At 38.9% G+C, this 16184-nt stretch overlaps 1 protein-coding gene across 3 annotated transcripts in view; it reads right to left on the bottom strand.

Moving 5' to 3' along the window:
- PDE6D (phosphodiesterase 6D) overlaps positions 1 to 16184 on the bottom strand; it is a 51538-nt gene that overhangs the window by 29177 nt on the left and 6177 nt on the right. Inside the window, exons 1-2 of one of the 3 annotated variants that reach the window (XM_070422387.1) lie at positions 2434 to 2513; positions 172 to 249 (exon numbers count right to left, since the gene is read on the bottom strand). The exons of 1 other annotated variant lie outside the window; for it this stretch is intronic. The gene's annotated coding sequence lies outside the window, so the exon portion shown is untranslated. Of the gene's footprint in view, positions 1 to 171; positions 250 to 2433; positions 2514 to 16184 lie in introns of those variants that run through there. One more of the 3 variants, XM_070422388.1, reaches the window with a different exon arrangement.

Genomic DNA, 16184 nt, shown 5'->3' on the forward strand with positions numbered 1-16184 from the left:
AATGAGTGAATTGTATGGTATAGTGGATTTACATCATATATCTCAAAAAGGCTGTTATATATATTTTAAAAAGAATTGTAGAGATATCAAGAAAAAGTCTTCAAAATTAACAAAAGGGTAATAAATATTTCAAAAGGCAAAAATCTAATAAAGAATCAGAGAGACACTTACTAAGCATGTGAAAAAGGGTCTGTAAGAATACAAAGGATCTAGCACAAAGCTAAAATGTACTCTTGGTCTGGATCTATTCTGAAAAACAAAAGAAAAAAACATTAAATGTCAATTATACCTCAATAAAACTGAAAAAAGAAAACACTAGGGAGAGTCTAACACAACCTGTTCCACCTTTTTTTGAAGTTTTATTTTATAAATGACAAAAAAGTCTGTTCTGCATATGAACTCTGTAGATATAAGAAAAGCTTAATAGTTATTTCTCATGCCCAAATATACCTTCCACTCTAATGTTTTCTAAACCAATCCTTTGATAGTAACAAAAAAAATACAGAATCAGCTATCAAACCTACTAAGGCTATTAATGAAATCCATAATTCATTTGCATAGTCTCTTAAAGTTTATAGATTACTTTAACACATATTATCTCAGCTGACCCTATCCTTTTAAAAATGAAGAAACTGCCAAAACCAGTTTGGCTCAGTGGATAGAACGTCTGCCTGCGGACTGAAAGGTCCCAGGTTCGATTCCGGTCAAGGGCATGTACCCCAGTAGGAGATGTGCAGGAGGCAGCTAATCGATGTTTCTCTCTCATCGATGTTTCTAACTCTCTATCTCTCTCCCTTCCTCTCTGTAAAAAATCAATAAAATATATTAAAATAAATAAATAAATAAATAAATAAATAAAAATGAAGAAACACCCCAGAGATATTAACAGGCTTACTTAAAGCCTCATAACTTGTGAGAGGTAGAGACAGGCCATACTTTACTAAGCCACCTCCTAAGTTTATAAAGAAATCCTCTTTTGTATAGAACATTCCTTTTTTAAAAAGGTTTTTACTGATTTTATTATTATTTTGTTTTTAATCTTCAACCGAAGATATTTTTCCACTGATTTTTAGAGAGAGTAGAAGAAAGAGGGAAAGACAGAGATTAATACCGATGTGAGAGAAGCACATAAATTGGTTGCCTCCTGCACAAGCCCTGACCAGGGCCTGGGCCTGGGCCAGGTAGGAGCCTGCAACCAAGGTACATGCCTTTGACCAGACTGGAACCCAGAAACCTTCAGTCCTCAGTCCGGTGCTCTATCCACTGAGCCAAACTGGCTAGGGCTAGAATATTTCTTTATTTTAGTATAAATTTTTCTCAGTGAATTTTCTCTTACATATATTTTCTGAAACTAATTTTAAATAGCAATTTGATATATACTGAAACATAGTTTAATATACAGTATAATATATATTCTACACTAATCTCAATAATATATTTCATTTTTAAAAAATAAAAAAACTATTACTCAGAATGAACAAACTCCAAACTGACTACCACAAGTAGCTTTTGACTAATAGTTAAGAAGTCAAAATAATGCTTTAGGGCAATACAAGACAATCCAAAAATCAAACGTGTCTTATTCATTTAATTTACTATATCAGTGACCAGAGAAATATTCTTTCCTTAATTTGTGTTTTCATATCTTATTTAACAGTTAAGGCCCTGGCCCGTGTGGCTCAATGGTAGAGTGTCGGCCCGCACACCAAAAGGTCTCGAGTTTGATTCTGGGTTAGGGGCACTACCTGGGTCGCAGGTAGATCCCAGGCCCTGTGCGCGTGCGGGAGGCAACCGATGCATGTGTCTCTCTCACATTGATGTTTCTCTCTCTCTCCCTCTTCTTCCCTTCCACTATCTCTAAAAATCAATGGAAAATATCATTGGATGAGAATTAACAAAAAACAAAACAAAACAAAGCGAAAGAGTTAAGACACTATGATATTTTGATTAACATCCAAAACATAATATCATTGTGAACATAAATAAAAAACCAATCCCCAAATTTTGATATAATTTTAAATAGGTTTCATAATTATGTCCCCTCTAGAAAGTGCAGAATAGTCAACTACTTTACAGTTGTTAAACACTAGTGTTAACTAGTGATCAACTTTTAATTGGTGAAAAAAATCAAGTTAACCCAGATTTGAATATGACCAAAGAATTTTGGATTATAACAAGGTTGAACTAGACATTTCATTTGTCCAACATTTAGACATGCTCTCTGTGCATGCTCCCTGGAGTTCTCCTCCAGGTAGGAAAAACCACCAGGTAAAAGAATAATTACAATGCAATGTGAGAAGGACTATCTATAATGAAGGCTTGTACAAAGTACCATCTTTGGCTTGCTTGTGATCTGGTCTTGTGAGATAAGATAAGTATCAGTGTCTAAAACATGCCTCCAAAGCTGAATATACACTCACGAACCCGTATCACCTTTCAATACTGTGCCATGCCCAGGTGTCTGGTCTCTTCCTGATTTGCATATCCAGGCAAGATAGCCAAGGCCGATAGCACTACCATCTCAAGTTAAGGCACAAACTCAGAAGTAAAGGCACAAACTCAGATCAAATACTACTCAAAGGGAACACACATCCCTCGTCGATGAGTACAGTTCCTGAAGTCTTCTTCAGTTTGTGAAATGCCTTGGAATCTTTCTCCTCAGAATGCTAAGTTTAAAAGCTTTGTTAATTCTGTGAGTGAAATATTAAGCCTATTGCTCTAAAACTAAACAATGCATATTTCTGAACCTTTTATATACTGATTTTGGTTGGGAAAAGGTTAAATGAGGTAAAAAGGTGACAAACAGAACTTTTCTTTTGCAGAGTAAAATAGTATGCATCTTTAAAAAGATTTCCCAATGCCCAGCTCATCGCTCAGTGGTTGAGCGTTGACTTATGAACTAGGTCACTGTTGGGTTTCAGGTCGGGGCACATGCCAAGGTTGTGGGCTCGATCCCCAATGGGGGGCATCTGGGAGGCAGCTAATTGATGGTTCTCTCTCATCATTGATGTTTCTTTAAAAAAATTTTTTAAAAATCTTTATTAATTTCAGAGAGGAAGGGAGAAGAAGAGAGAAACAGAAACATCATAGATGAGAGAATCACTGATTGGCTATCTCTTGCACACCCTACACTGGGGATTGAGCCCACAACCCAGGCATGTGCCCTGACCAGGAATCGAACCGTGACTTCCCGGTTCACAGGTCTATGCTCAACCACTTGAGCCATGCCGGCTGGGCTCATTGATGTTTCTATCTCTCTCCCTCTCCCTCTCCCTTCCTCTCTCTGAACTCAACAAAAACATATTTAAAAAAATAGAAATAAAAGATAAAAAGGTTCCCCAAATGCAGAATGTATCTTCTTTCTTCTTTTTGTAAAGAGATCATTAGCAAATTATTCTCTTCCCATATAATGCAATTTAACTGGGTTAAGGACAGAACAATTTTATAGGAAGATTTAAAAATATATATTTTGCCCTAACTGGTTTGCTCAGTGGATAGAGCGTCGGCCTGTGGACTAAAAGGTCCCAGGTTCGATTCCGGTCAAGGGGCTTGTACCTTGGTTGCGGGCACATCCCCAGTGAGGGGTGTGCAGGAGGCAGCTGATCGATGTTTCTCTCTCATCGATGTTTCTAACTCTCTATCCCTCTCCCTTCCTCGCTGTAAAAAATCAATAAAATATATTTTAAAAATACAAATATATATTTTTACTGATTTTAGAGAGGAAAGGAGAGGGAGAGATAGAAACATCAATGACAAGAATCATCGATTGGCTGCCCCTGCACGCCCCATCACTGGGGATCGAGCCTAGAACCTGGGCATGTGCTTAGACCGGGAATTGAAACGTGACCTCCTGGTTTATAGGTCGACACTCAACCACTGAGCCATGCTGACTGGGCAGGAAGATTTTTTTTTTTTAAGTTGTAAAACTGGTATTCCCAAAGTTTGGGAAAGAGGATGCACTTAATTTGCTTTGATTACAACATAGCTTGGCCAACTACACATCATTGAGGTTCCCTAAGGATTTTCCAGCTTTCCATGTCATAATTTCCACAGAGGAAGCTGTAAGAGATGCTAGTTGTCTTGAAACACAATTCCAACTAAACCAAAAAGGATTTGAAGAGGAAGTTTAGAAATATAATTCCATCCAATAGGACACATAAGTTGCAATCCAAACATCATTAAGAATTCCCTGTGGTGCAGTATCTTTTGGGATGGTAAAGTCCAGTTCTATGTGTTAGGTTGAATAGCTCAAACAAATGCTGGTACTCATTTAATAATAGTTAGAAATCCTTCTGGGAAGGTCTGATCTGACCTCACTGCAGTTTCGACATCTCCATCTAAACATTTTGCCTTCTGTGGACAAGAAAAGCTTCCAAATACTAAAGGTTCCCAAGAGTTAATCAGTCAGTCTCTCAAAGGCCCTACCTAGTCAGTTTAACATACTTGTTAAAGTAAAAATCCAGTCATCCTGGGTCAGGATTCACGTTAAGCAATATAAAAGCCTGTGTAAATGATATTTAAAGATATGAGAAAATATTTGTAATATACTGATATGTGAAAAAAAGATAAAAATTTTAAAAAATTAAAAAGCAATTCACAAAACACACAGAATGTGATTACATTTACTAAAAAGTATATGTACACATATGAGGATTTTTAACCAACAGAATTCATGGCTATTATAGAAAGTTTGGAAAATAAAGGACAAAACATATAGCTATAATCCTATAACCCAGAGGTTACCATTTAATATTTTGGGGGTCTATATTTCCAATGTTTTTCTATTCATATATACATCCTCCCAATAAGTGTAATTTTAAAAAATATAGGTTTGGTTTTTTTTTTAGTTATTAGTCTTGCCTTGATTTATACCTAATGATATCCTAAGAAACTAGGGCAAATTATAAATTCGTGCACAAGAGTGGTCTAAACCTTGGCTGCATATTAGATTCACTTGGGGAATGTTTAAAACTCCCAATGCCTGGGCCACCCCCCAGACCAATTAAATCAGAATCTCTGGAGATGGAACCCAGGCATCTGACTTTTTCAAAATTCCCCAGGTGATTACACTGAACAGCCAGGGTTAAGAACCACTACTTTGAGCAAAACATGATCTTAAACTTTGATGTATATACAAATCACATTCAGATCTTGTCAAAATATAGATTCCAGTTCAGTAGGTCTGGGGTGGGACCTGAGATTCTGCATTTCTAACCAGCCACTGGTCCAGAGACCAGACTTTGAGTAGCTTTAGGGTTCTGGGGAAAAAAGCCTTTTAAAGAACAGAAAGAAAAAATTATAGACACGAAAGCCCATATTCTCAACCACCACATAGGGAGGGGTGGTCTACAGTGGTTAAATAAAGAATTCATACTGGGAGTTAAAAGATGTTTCTAGGAAATAAGTTCTTATAAAACTAAAAGTTTGAAATAGCAACACATTTTTCAAGGGAAAACAGTCACTGGGGCTTAAATATTTTGTGTGCACAAAGGATGGAAGGCAAGCATGGGGGAGAAGAGAGGTGGGCAGTGAGGGAAAAAGATGAAATGTCTAAAAAATTGCTTGAAAAAAACAAAACCCTTGGCTACAGTGCTGGAAAAGGATAAACACTATAAGGGGACTTGTAGAATTTATTTCTCTGCCAAAAACATGTTTGGGAACTAATACAGCTAATAAACTGAAGTTAGTGCAGATTAATAACCACCTTCCATCAACGCCCTCCTGGGGACATAAGAAGAGACCCAGGAGTATAAGTCTCCCCTGGCAGCGCTTTAGGAACCAACAACAAACAATGGACTATTTTCCCAAATGCTTCTCTTACTGTGCAGAGAGAACAAGAAGCAGCTCAAAGATAGGGGCTCTTTGCAGCTTCTTGGCAATACAGTCTTCAAATTTCTAAACTTCACTAGAGATATAACAACAACAACAACAACAAATGAAGTTTTTTTCCCTGAGGGCTTTCCCATGGAAATTGAAAATGTTTAGCTTATTTTTAGACTGACAAAGTAAATATTTAAAAATATTCATAAGTCCCCACCAGATCATTATTCCTCCAAAATAACTTCTAAAAATAATAAAATAGGAAAACTTTCATATAACATTATCTGGCCCTAGCTGGTTTGGCCCAGTGGATAGAGCATTAGCCTGTGGACTGAAGGGTCCCAGGTTCAATTCTGGTCAAGGTGCAGGCTTGATCCCCAGTAGGGGGCATGCAGGAGGCAGCTGATCAATGATTCTCTCTCATTATTGATGTTTCTCTCTCTCCCCCCCCCCCCCTTTCTCTCTGAAATCAATTTAAAAAATATACATGTATAAATAAAATTATCTGGAGCAATGATATAAACCAGCTGGTACACTTTATCAGACACTTCTTATCAAATGAGCCATACCTAAGAAAATTTCTGTTTAAATGAATAGAAGAAACTAAAGGGGAAGACTATACCAAGAATTCTGTTGTTAGATGATTCATGTTACACATCTTTTGGGTGTAAGAATCTTTGGCAGTAACATGCACAATAGTAACAGTATCACTGATCTATAATGATCATGGCTAACATGTACTGAGTGCCAGATATTGGCTAAGTTCTTTATCCAGATCTAAATTAATCCTCACAAACCTATGAAATAGGCATTATTATAGTCCTTATATGGATGAGGAATCTGTGGTTTAGGGATGGCAAGTAACTTGCTCAAAGGTCATAAAGCCAATAAGTCATAAAGTTGGTTTTTGAGTGCCTAATTACAACATCCATTCTCTTAACATTCATATGACACGATCTGCTATCCTATCTGCCCAGTCTGTATCAGGAACAGACTATACTCAAGACCTGGGGATAGAAGATGAATACGTCATGATCCCTAAAGCTTATGGTATAGGCCAGTGGTTGGCAAACTCATTAGTCAACAGAACCAAATATCAACAGTACAATGATTGAAATTTCTTTCTTTCTTTCTTTCTTTTTTTTTAAATGAGAAGTGTTATCTGTTAGAATTCTTTCAGTTTTTATTTTTTAAATATATTTTATTTATTTATTTTACAGAGAGGAAGGGAGAGGGATAGAGAGTTAGAAACATTGATGAGAGAGAAACATCGATCAGCTGCCTCCTGCACACCCCCTACTGGGGATGTGCCCGCAACCAAGGTACATGCCCTTGACCAGAATCGAACCTGGGACCATGGAGTCCGCAGGCTGACGCTCTATCCACTGAGCCAAACCGGTTAGGGCTAAAATTTCTTTTGAGAGCCAAATTTTTTAAACTTAAACTATATAGGTAGGTACATTGTTATTAACTTAATTAGGGTACTCCTAAGGCTTAGGAAGAGCCACACTCAAGGGGCCAAAGAGCCGCATGTGATTCGAGAGCCACAGTTTGCCGACCACGGGTATAGGCCAAGCAGTCCCTCCAGGACATGAGGCTAGAAAGGCACTTCCAAATATTGCAGGATACAGGATGCCTTTTGGTGTTATGGAATGCCAGCTCAGATTATGCTGCTAGTGTATTCCACAGGGCAGAACTCATTCACTTTTGGGGTCCCTGATTCTTGGTCTTTTATTATATATCCTTGATGAGTAAAAGACATATTTATAAAGAGGACTTGTTGCATGACTAGAGGCACTTTTCTAGCTTAGGCAAGATTCCCAGAAATTATTGAACCACATTAAATTGTATAAAATCAAGAAAGCCACAACAATGTTCAGGTAACAGATCTAGTACCAGTTGAGGAGTTGTCTTTTCCACATTCCAATGGTGAGAGATGTCACTAGACAATCAGTCCAGTCAGGACTAGGAGAACAGATATTAGCCCAAGACTCAGGTTCTGGTCTTTCTTCTGAGTTTCTATAAAATCTCCAAAGGCTAAGGGAAACCCCACTGATTGTATTAGTCTAATAATGGCTATAAAGTTAAATAATTCTTAATTTATGGTTCATTATCAATGCAGACAAAGTCCTAATTCTTGCGTTCCTCAGAGCTAGCTTTCTAACAGTCTTGTTTAACTTGATAAATGTACAGTATAAGACCAGGAAAAAGATGAACAATATTTCCAGACTTATTTGGCACCTGGATATATTCATTGTTTATAGTTAGTCCTCAAAGAAAGAGGAGGCAATGTAAAAAAAAAGTAATATTTGGGTACCTACATTCAATACATATGCCAAGTGCTGTACTAAGAGTACCTCTTTTCTATTTTATATCATTTAACTAGAAGCCTGGTAAATGAAAATTCATGCACTTGGGGGAGTCCCTCAGCCCGGCCTGCACCCTCTCGCAGTCCAGGACTCCTTGGGGGATGTCCACCTGCCAGCTTAGGCTCGCTCCCCGGGGAACTGGGCCTAAGCTGGCAGTCAGACATCCCTCTGGCAGCCTGGGAGCCCTTGGGGGATGTCTGATTGACAGCTTAGGCCCGCTTCCGCAGTCAGACATCCTTAGCACTGTGGAAGCGGGAGAAGCTCCCGCCACCACCATTGTGCTGTCACCTGTCAGCCCAGCTTGTGGCTGAGTGGAGCTCCCCCTGTGGGAGCACACTGACCACCATGGGGCAGCTCCTGTGTTGAGCGTCTGCCCCCTGGTGGTCAGTGCGCATCATATCGACTGGTCGTTCTGCTGTTAGGGTCAATTTGCATACTACTCTTTTATTATATAGGATACTGACACCCACATGAAATAGTAGTGCTCTCAGAAGTTGAAGACATTTCTCAGGAACTTACAGCTAGTAACTAACATAGCTAGCATTCAGACAGAGGTCTGTCCACACTACACACTCTTGGAAAGAAAGTGGCTTTAGGCAGTTGCAGGGTCCTGAGTATCTTTGTGAGGACAGGCCTCCAGACCTAGAAGAGCTAAGGGAACTGTTGAGAGGGTAAGAAAAGCAGGCAGACCCCCAAATATACCATGAAATGGTTCTTTTGCCCTTCCTAACAATGCCCTCTTGGGATATGGCTAGTAGAGAAGGAGGATGATGTATTGAGTTATTGATGCTGTACTGATCTACAATGGACACAGAATCCTATATAATAAAAGCCTAATATGCAAATCGACTGAACGGTGGAACAAATGGTGAAACGACCAGTTGCTATGATGCACACTGACCCCCAGGGGGCAGACGCTCAACGCAGGAGCTGCCCCCAGCCTGCAGGCCCCAGGCCAGCCAAGGGTGTGTGTCAGTGCCCGCCCCCCCCTGCCCCCCATCGTCCTGCCAGTCGCCCACAGATTGGCCCTGATCACCGGCCAGGCACGAATTTTGTGCACCAGGACTCTAGTTGTACTTATAATAACAAAACTTCCCTATTATAAGTTGCATTCAAACATTAAGTTCACATATTTCAAAATAATGACCTCCTTTGAATGCAGCTATGTGTTTCAATATTAAAAAATAGATCTACTTTCCTATCCCCTGAATGACACCATGAATTCTTTGTATTTTCACTGAACTGAAAATTTGCAGTGTTGTAAGCAATATGAAATTACCTTAATTGACATAGAAGGCTTGTTAGTTACAAAGTTTTTAATAAAGACTTATTACCCTATTCAGCTAATCTTCTGAGAAGACACAGAAGGAAATGGGAAAAACCTCAGGCAGAAAAAGCATTGACAGTATGGTCCATATTACTACACATAGAAATGCTTTGATTAGAAGACAATGGTTAGTATTTTAAATCAATTCTAGCCACCTGCAGATTTGCTTGTGAGAGCTAAATCAGGTAAGTGGGTTGACATTTTTCTGCAGATATTTAGAGTACGCTTTACATATTTGGCAAGATAAAAATGAACATGTCTCAGAAATTGACCCAGGTGATTTGCTAGTGTATATCTGCCTTAGTAGAGAGCCAAAGGATCGACCTGCAGAAAGACTGATGAGAATAAGATTATTTTGCATCGAGGGTAATATTATTACAGTACTCTTTACTTTCTCAACCATTTCCCTCCAACTCTCCAAAGAGAGCTGTGACTGTTGTTTTTTCCTTCCTATTACTATAATCAATGCTAACCATCTCATTCACTATTTATTCCCCACACATGCACTGAAGTTCTACTGCATATCAGGCACAAGCTGTATCGAGGAATTCTATAGCTGTGCTACTCAAAATGTGGTCCACAAACTGGTGCTAGTTTGTGAACCCATTTGTTACTAGTCTGTGACAAGATAAGTATTTAAAAATTTTAATAGCAATCTAGCAGAGTAATTTGTTTGTTGACTTTAATAATAAAAACTTTTTACGCCCTGACCGGTTTGGCTCAGTGGATAGAGCGTCGGCCTGCGGACTGAAAGGTCCCAGGTTCGATTCTGGTCAAGGGCATGTACCTTGGTTGCAGGCACATCCCCAGTGGGAGGTGTGCAGGAGGCAGCTGATCGATGTTTCTCTCTCATCGATGTTTCTGACTCTCTGTCCCTCTCCCTTCCTCTCTGTAAAAAATCAATAAAATATATTAAAAAAAAACTTTTTACTTTTATTTTGTATGCCACATTTCTAGGAATTTATTTTCACTTAATTCCTAAGAATATCAGCCTGTGAAGGATTAGAAGTTAAAACCTGGTTCTTTACCAGTGATAATATAAGAAGCACTGTCTAGGATAGAAAGACCTCTGCTCTGACAGGGTCTCAGTTTAACCTGTGTGAGTGTACAATAAAAGTCCTTTTATCCTTAGACATACACATTTCTGAAGAATATATAAAGTTTAGGCTTTGTAAATAGGTTTGTGGAATGTTGATTTTTTAAAAAATAAGGGTTATAAGTTAATAGAGAAGGGTGAGATAGGAAGATAATGTCAAGTAGAAAGGACAATTTTATGCAGAATAGAAAATCAATAGGCAATCGGGAGGGCAGTAAGTATAATAAATTACTATAAGCCTGGGTAAAGAAGTCAAGAGAGTAAGTAAAGATTTATTGGAGGGAGGAAGATAATCAGTCTAGCCTCTGCTATTCAGTCCATTCTTCAGTCACCTCTTACCCTAGCCTCCAGATGCACCCTATCCCCCAGCCATTCCTAAAGACATTATGTTCTTGTGCTTCAGTGCTTAGCATATACTGCTCCACTCGGCTTAGAACAAGCATCCTACCCTCCAGTATGCTCCTCAATGACCCACTGCTACGTCAACCTCCTCTCTGATTATAGTCCCTGATATAATTCGAGGCAAAGCTATCTGATCCTTTCTCAGTGCACCCACACACTTGTTTACACCTGCATCGCAGTACTTATCAGAATGTACTACACATATAAGTTTGCAAGTCAAATTCCATTGGCACTATATTATTTATCCTTTCTTCTCAGTACTCAGCACATGATTGGCACTCAAATATGTGTTGAACCACACTGAGTATCAAAGGGCAAGTCAGAGGGGTTGATTAGAATTCTCTTTTGAGCTGAGCAACCTGAAAGCAAGGCTCACTAAAGAGTGTCTAGAAACCAAACCAGGAGAACTCCTCATTCTGGGTTCAGCAGGCTGTGGAAAGGGAAACTTAGAGCTGGAGCTCAGCAAAACACAAAAAGCAAACTAATCAACCAACCCCACTCCCCCCCACCCCCCACCAATTCTCCCTAAGGAGAACTGCTAAGTTAGTCAGCCGAATTGCAGATAAGAACATATTAGAATTTAAAAGCTCCTTCTGCATTAAGTTGAATTCATGACTTGGCAGACTACCTGTAACTTATATATGGGCATGTGGTTCATTACCTGTCTGAGGATCTTCAAGGTAAGTAGAATTTTCAGGCAAAGTGGCTGACTAAGCACATAATGTTGTATGCTAATGTCTACCACAGCAGACCAGAGCAATATAAGGTAAAGCTTCAATCCAAGATCACAGGTGTAAAGAAAAACCTCTCCTTTCTCGTTCCTCTGGGGGTGAAGCAACTATAACTAGCAGTAAAAAAAGGGAATTTCTATTTAGAAGTATCCTGAGCATTTTCATCATAGGAATGCCCTTCTCTGCTTTCCTAGTTTTTTTTGTTGTGGTTTTTTCTTGTTCTCTTTTAACTCTCTGCCTTTATGATCTCTCCCCTCTCAAACTCTCTCCTCCTTGCTCACTTTTGGAACTCATTTCCTCTTTTTACTCTTTTACCTTCATGAATTTTTAAATATCATTTCTGTCAAAGCCCTTCTTCTAGGCTTCTTTTGCACAAGCATTGGTTATACAGAGCATCCCGTCTTTTAGTACATTCTTAAGCACCAATTTAATTCGTGGACATTTAAACATCTGTCTCTACCAAAAATTTCCCAGTGATTTTTCTTGTGGTGTTTTTATTTATGGGGGACAAGAAAATAGAAATGGGTTCCCTGAGAAACCAGGTTTCAGTATCCTTGAAACATAATATGCAGCACTGTAATCAGTGGTGAGATCCCTGTTAAATAACACTCTGGCCCTGGCAAAGGTACTATGCTTGGAAAGCATACAATCAAAATTTAAGCTGGCCTGGGAAACAGAGGAGGTAAGTAATTTAGTAATGAGAAAAAGATCACTATTTGAAACATTACACAGCCTTCTCACTAGCAAAGTCAAACAATGAAACAAAACTTTCTTTCTCTAGTAGGTTTATTATTCTACTGATATGTGCCTATATGTACCTGAAACTGGTCAGAAACAAGCTACAATAGACATATCCAAAGATATTCTTAGAGACTTCCTTTGCATTTTTATTTGCTTCCCAGAATTTCCTGATTGAAGATTGAAGAGATAATACAAGGCCTTTTCCCAATGGCACGTTCCCAAAAGGATCAGCCAGTTTTTAATATGTTTTTTGGAGGCATGGGGACATTCCTTTGAATTCTATCAAAATCCAGTGAAAGGTCCCTGAATTTTACTTAGTTTTAGTAATTATTATTATTTTAAAAATCCTTATCCAAGGACATGCTTAGAGAGAGGGGAGTCAGAGAGAGAAACATCAACCAGTTGCCTTATGTATGCCCCAACCAGGGATCAAACCACAAAGGTATGTGTTCTGACAAGGATTTGAATTGGCAACCCTTTGGTGCACAGGACGACGCTCAACCAAATGAGCCACTCTGGCTGGGCAAAAAATTACCTAGATTTTAAAAAATGCTGCAGTATTGAGAGGGAAATCAACTTCCTCAAGTTGTAACACTTTTAAAAATATATATATTTTATTGATTTTTTTACAGAGAGGAAGAGAGAGAGATAGAGAGTTAGAAACATCGATGAGAGAAAAATATCGATCAGCTGCCTCCTGCACATCTCCTACTGGGGATGTGCCCCCAACCCAGGTACATGCCCTTGACCGGAATCGAACCTGGGACCTTTCAGTCCACAGACGGATGCTCTATCCACTGAGCCAAACCGGTTTCGGCAAGTTGTAACACTCTTAATAAAAGCATAGACAAAGATGATTTTGGCTTTCAAATGGGACATATGTGTCACCCAGGGGGCTTCCTCTGCTATCAGTCCAAGAGCCACAGTTACTTCCCAGGATGGTGAAAAAAGGCTTCAGATGTTTAGCCTGGAATAAAAAAACAATCACTAAGCCCTGGCTGGTGTGGCTCAGTTAGTTGAGTATCATCCCATGCACCAAGAGGTCGCTGATTTGATTCCTGGTCAGGGCACATCCTTGGGTTGTAGGCTCCATCCCAGTGGAGGCGTGCAGGAGGCAGCCTATTGATGTTTCTCTCTCATCAATGTTTCTCTCTCTCTCTCTCTCTCTCTCTCTCTCTCTCTCTCTCTCTCCCCCTTCCTGTCTCTCTAAAAATCAATAGACATATTTTAAATAATCACTAAGACTCTGGCTTTATCAACATCCTGAAACATGACACCTACAAATTTGAAAAATAGAAAGCAACTTTAAAGCAAAGATAAATAAATGTTAACAATGTAATAGTAAGCAGAATGCATTGTAGAGCTATGGTTTTTAAAGTGAGTTGACATATGTTCATAGCAGCACAATTTATAATAGCTAAGATTTGGAAACAACCTAAGTGCCCATCAGCAGATGAGTGGATTAGAAACTGTGGTACATCTACACAATGGAATACTACGCTGCTATAAAAAAGAAGGAACTTTTACCATTTGCAACAGCATGGATGAAACTGGAGAGCATTATACTAAGCGAAATAAGCCAGTTGGAGAAAGATAAATATCACATGATCTCACTCATATGTGGGATATAATGATCAACATAATTTGATGAACAAGAATAGATCCAGAGACAAATGGCGGGTGGGGGGGGCGGCTAGAGAGCAACCAAAGGACTTGTATGCATGCATATTAGCATAACCAATGGACACAGACACTAGGGCGGTGGGAATGGCTGGCGGGGGGCAGGGGGGTGGGGAGGTCAAGCGGGGAAAAAGGAGACATATGTAAAATTTTAGACAATAAAAAAGAGCATCCTAAAAAAATAAAATAAATAAATAAAATTGAAAAAAAAAGTGAGTTGGCATATATTATTTCACTTATTTCATAACATCTCTATAAGGCATATGGAGCAAGCATTATCCTTCTTTAAAAGATGTTAAGCAACTTGCACAAAGTTGGATAGCTTAAGTAAGTAATTTCAATTCTTTAATAAAATCTCTCCATCTACTCAAGCTACTCCCTTAATCTCTGCTTTCCTAAATCACCAGATTTCTTGAGAGAGTAATCTACTGTATTCTTGGTGACTTTATTTCCTCACCTATTATCCATTTTTCGAATCTTGGCAGATTATAGTTTGTTTCCTCAAGTATCTGCCATTCTCAAAAAGATCACCAATGACCTATACAGTATCAGGGGACTCTAGGTAGAACCTCAAGTATTCTTTGAATGAAATTTCCAACAATTCTAAGGACTTGTTTTTTATCCTCATTATTGATCCCAACTCCCTCCTGAAACACTCATTCCTCATTTTTTATGCCTTCACTTTCCTTCCTGTTACTCTCCAGTATCTGAAAAATTAAACTGCTCAACACCTACTCATCTTTCAAGATTCTATTCAAATGACAATTCTGAAGTCTTCTCAACACCTCCAACAGTAGTCATTCTTTCTCTGAGTTTCCATAGTATTTTATACTACTAGGCATTTATCACATCGTATTCTGATCGTTAATTTCTTTTTCTCTCCCTTATACAAGTTCTTTGAATATGAAAACTAGCTTACCATTTTGTATCTCGTGTTCAGCAAATTACCTGGCACTTACAGACCCTGCTAACAAACATGTGAATGAACCGCCAGTAAGTGGCAGCACTACGGACAGAGGTCTTTGCCTTTGCTCTTCACTCAGAAGATGGCTCAGAAACAAAGGCTTGCTGTTAAATTTCTCACCTCTTATTCCATGAAAGTTATCAGGCTAGAGTCTCAGATTTAGGCCCTTTTAAAAAAGCTTTCATTTAGCAGCGACCTGTCCAGGAACCATCATTTCCAAATAGAACTGTCACCCAGATAGTGGTGCCACACATGGTATAGTTATGACTCTCTTGTGATTTGCCCATCCACTTAAAAAATATATATATTTAAAAAATTAATTTCAGAGAGGAAGGGAGAGGGAGAGACAGAAACATCAATAATGATAGAGCATCATTGATCGGCTGCCTCCTGCACACCCCACACACTGGGGATCGAGCCCGCAACCTGGACATATGTCCTGACTGGGAATCAAACTGTGATCTCCTGGTTCATAGGTTGACACTCATCCACTGAACCATGCCAGCTGGGCTGCCCATCCATTTTTTTCTCCACTATGTGAGGACACGGAGAAGGTGGCCATCTGCAAGCTAGGAACTGAGCCCCTACCAGAAACCAAATCAGCTAGCACCTTGTTCTTGGACCTTCCAGCTTCCAGTACTGTTAAGAAATAAATATCTGTTGTTTAAGCCACACAATGTATGGTATTTTGTCTTAGCAGCTCTAGCTGACTAACACATGCTGTTTACATACTTTCTGGAAAATGTCTTTTTTTTTCTGGCAACTCTAATTGTTAGAAAATTCTTTCTTATCCTAGGCTAAATCTTGCCCTTTGTATCTGAGAGTTGAGGGAAACCAAAGAAAATAGGGGATATGACCACAATGGAAGAGAATAATTTTCAAGTGAAAAATAAACCTGTGACTTAAACATGAGAAAAAACTTTAAACTCAAAATCAATAATACAGCAAAAAAATTAATTCCCCTGAGAGGCATTATGGTACATTGTAGAAAATAGCAGTTAAGGTTTAAATTAAGGTTCTGCCTTTATCTGAGTGATAGCCTCACCAATCCTTA

This window comes from Myotis yumanensis, unplaced genomic scaffold, assembly GCF_028538775.1.
Source record: "Myotis yumanensis isolate MYYU_CA2020_CCGP unplaced genomic scaffold, mMyoYum1.0.hap1 SCAF_8, whole genome shotgun sequence".
NCBI classification, from domain to species: Eukaryota; Metazoa; Chordata; class Mammalia; order Chiroptera; family Vespertilionidae; genus Myotis; species Myotis yumanensis.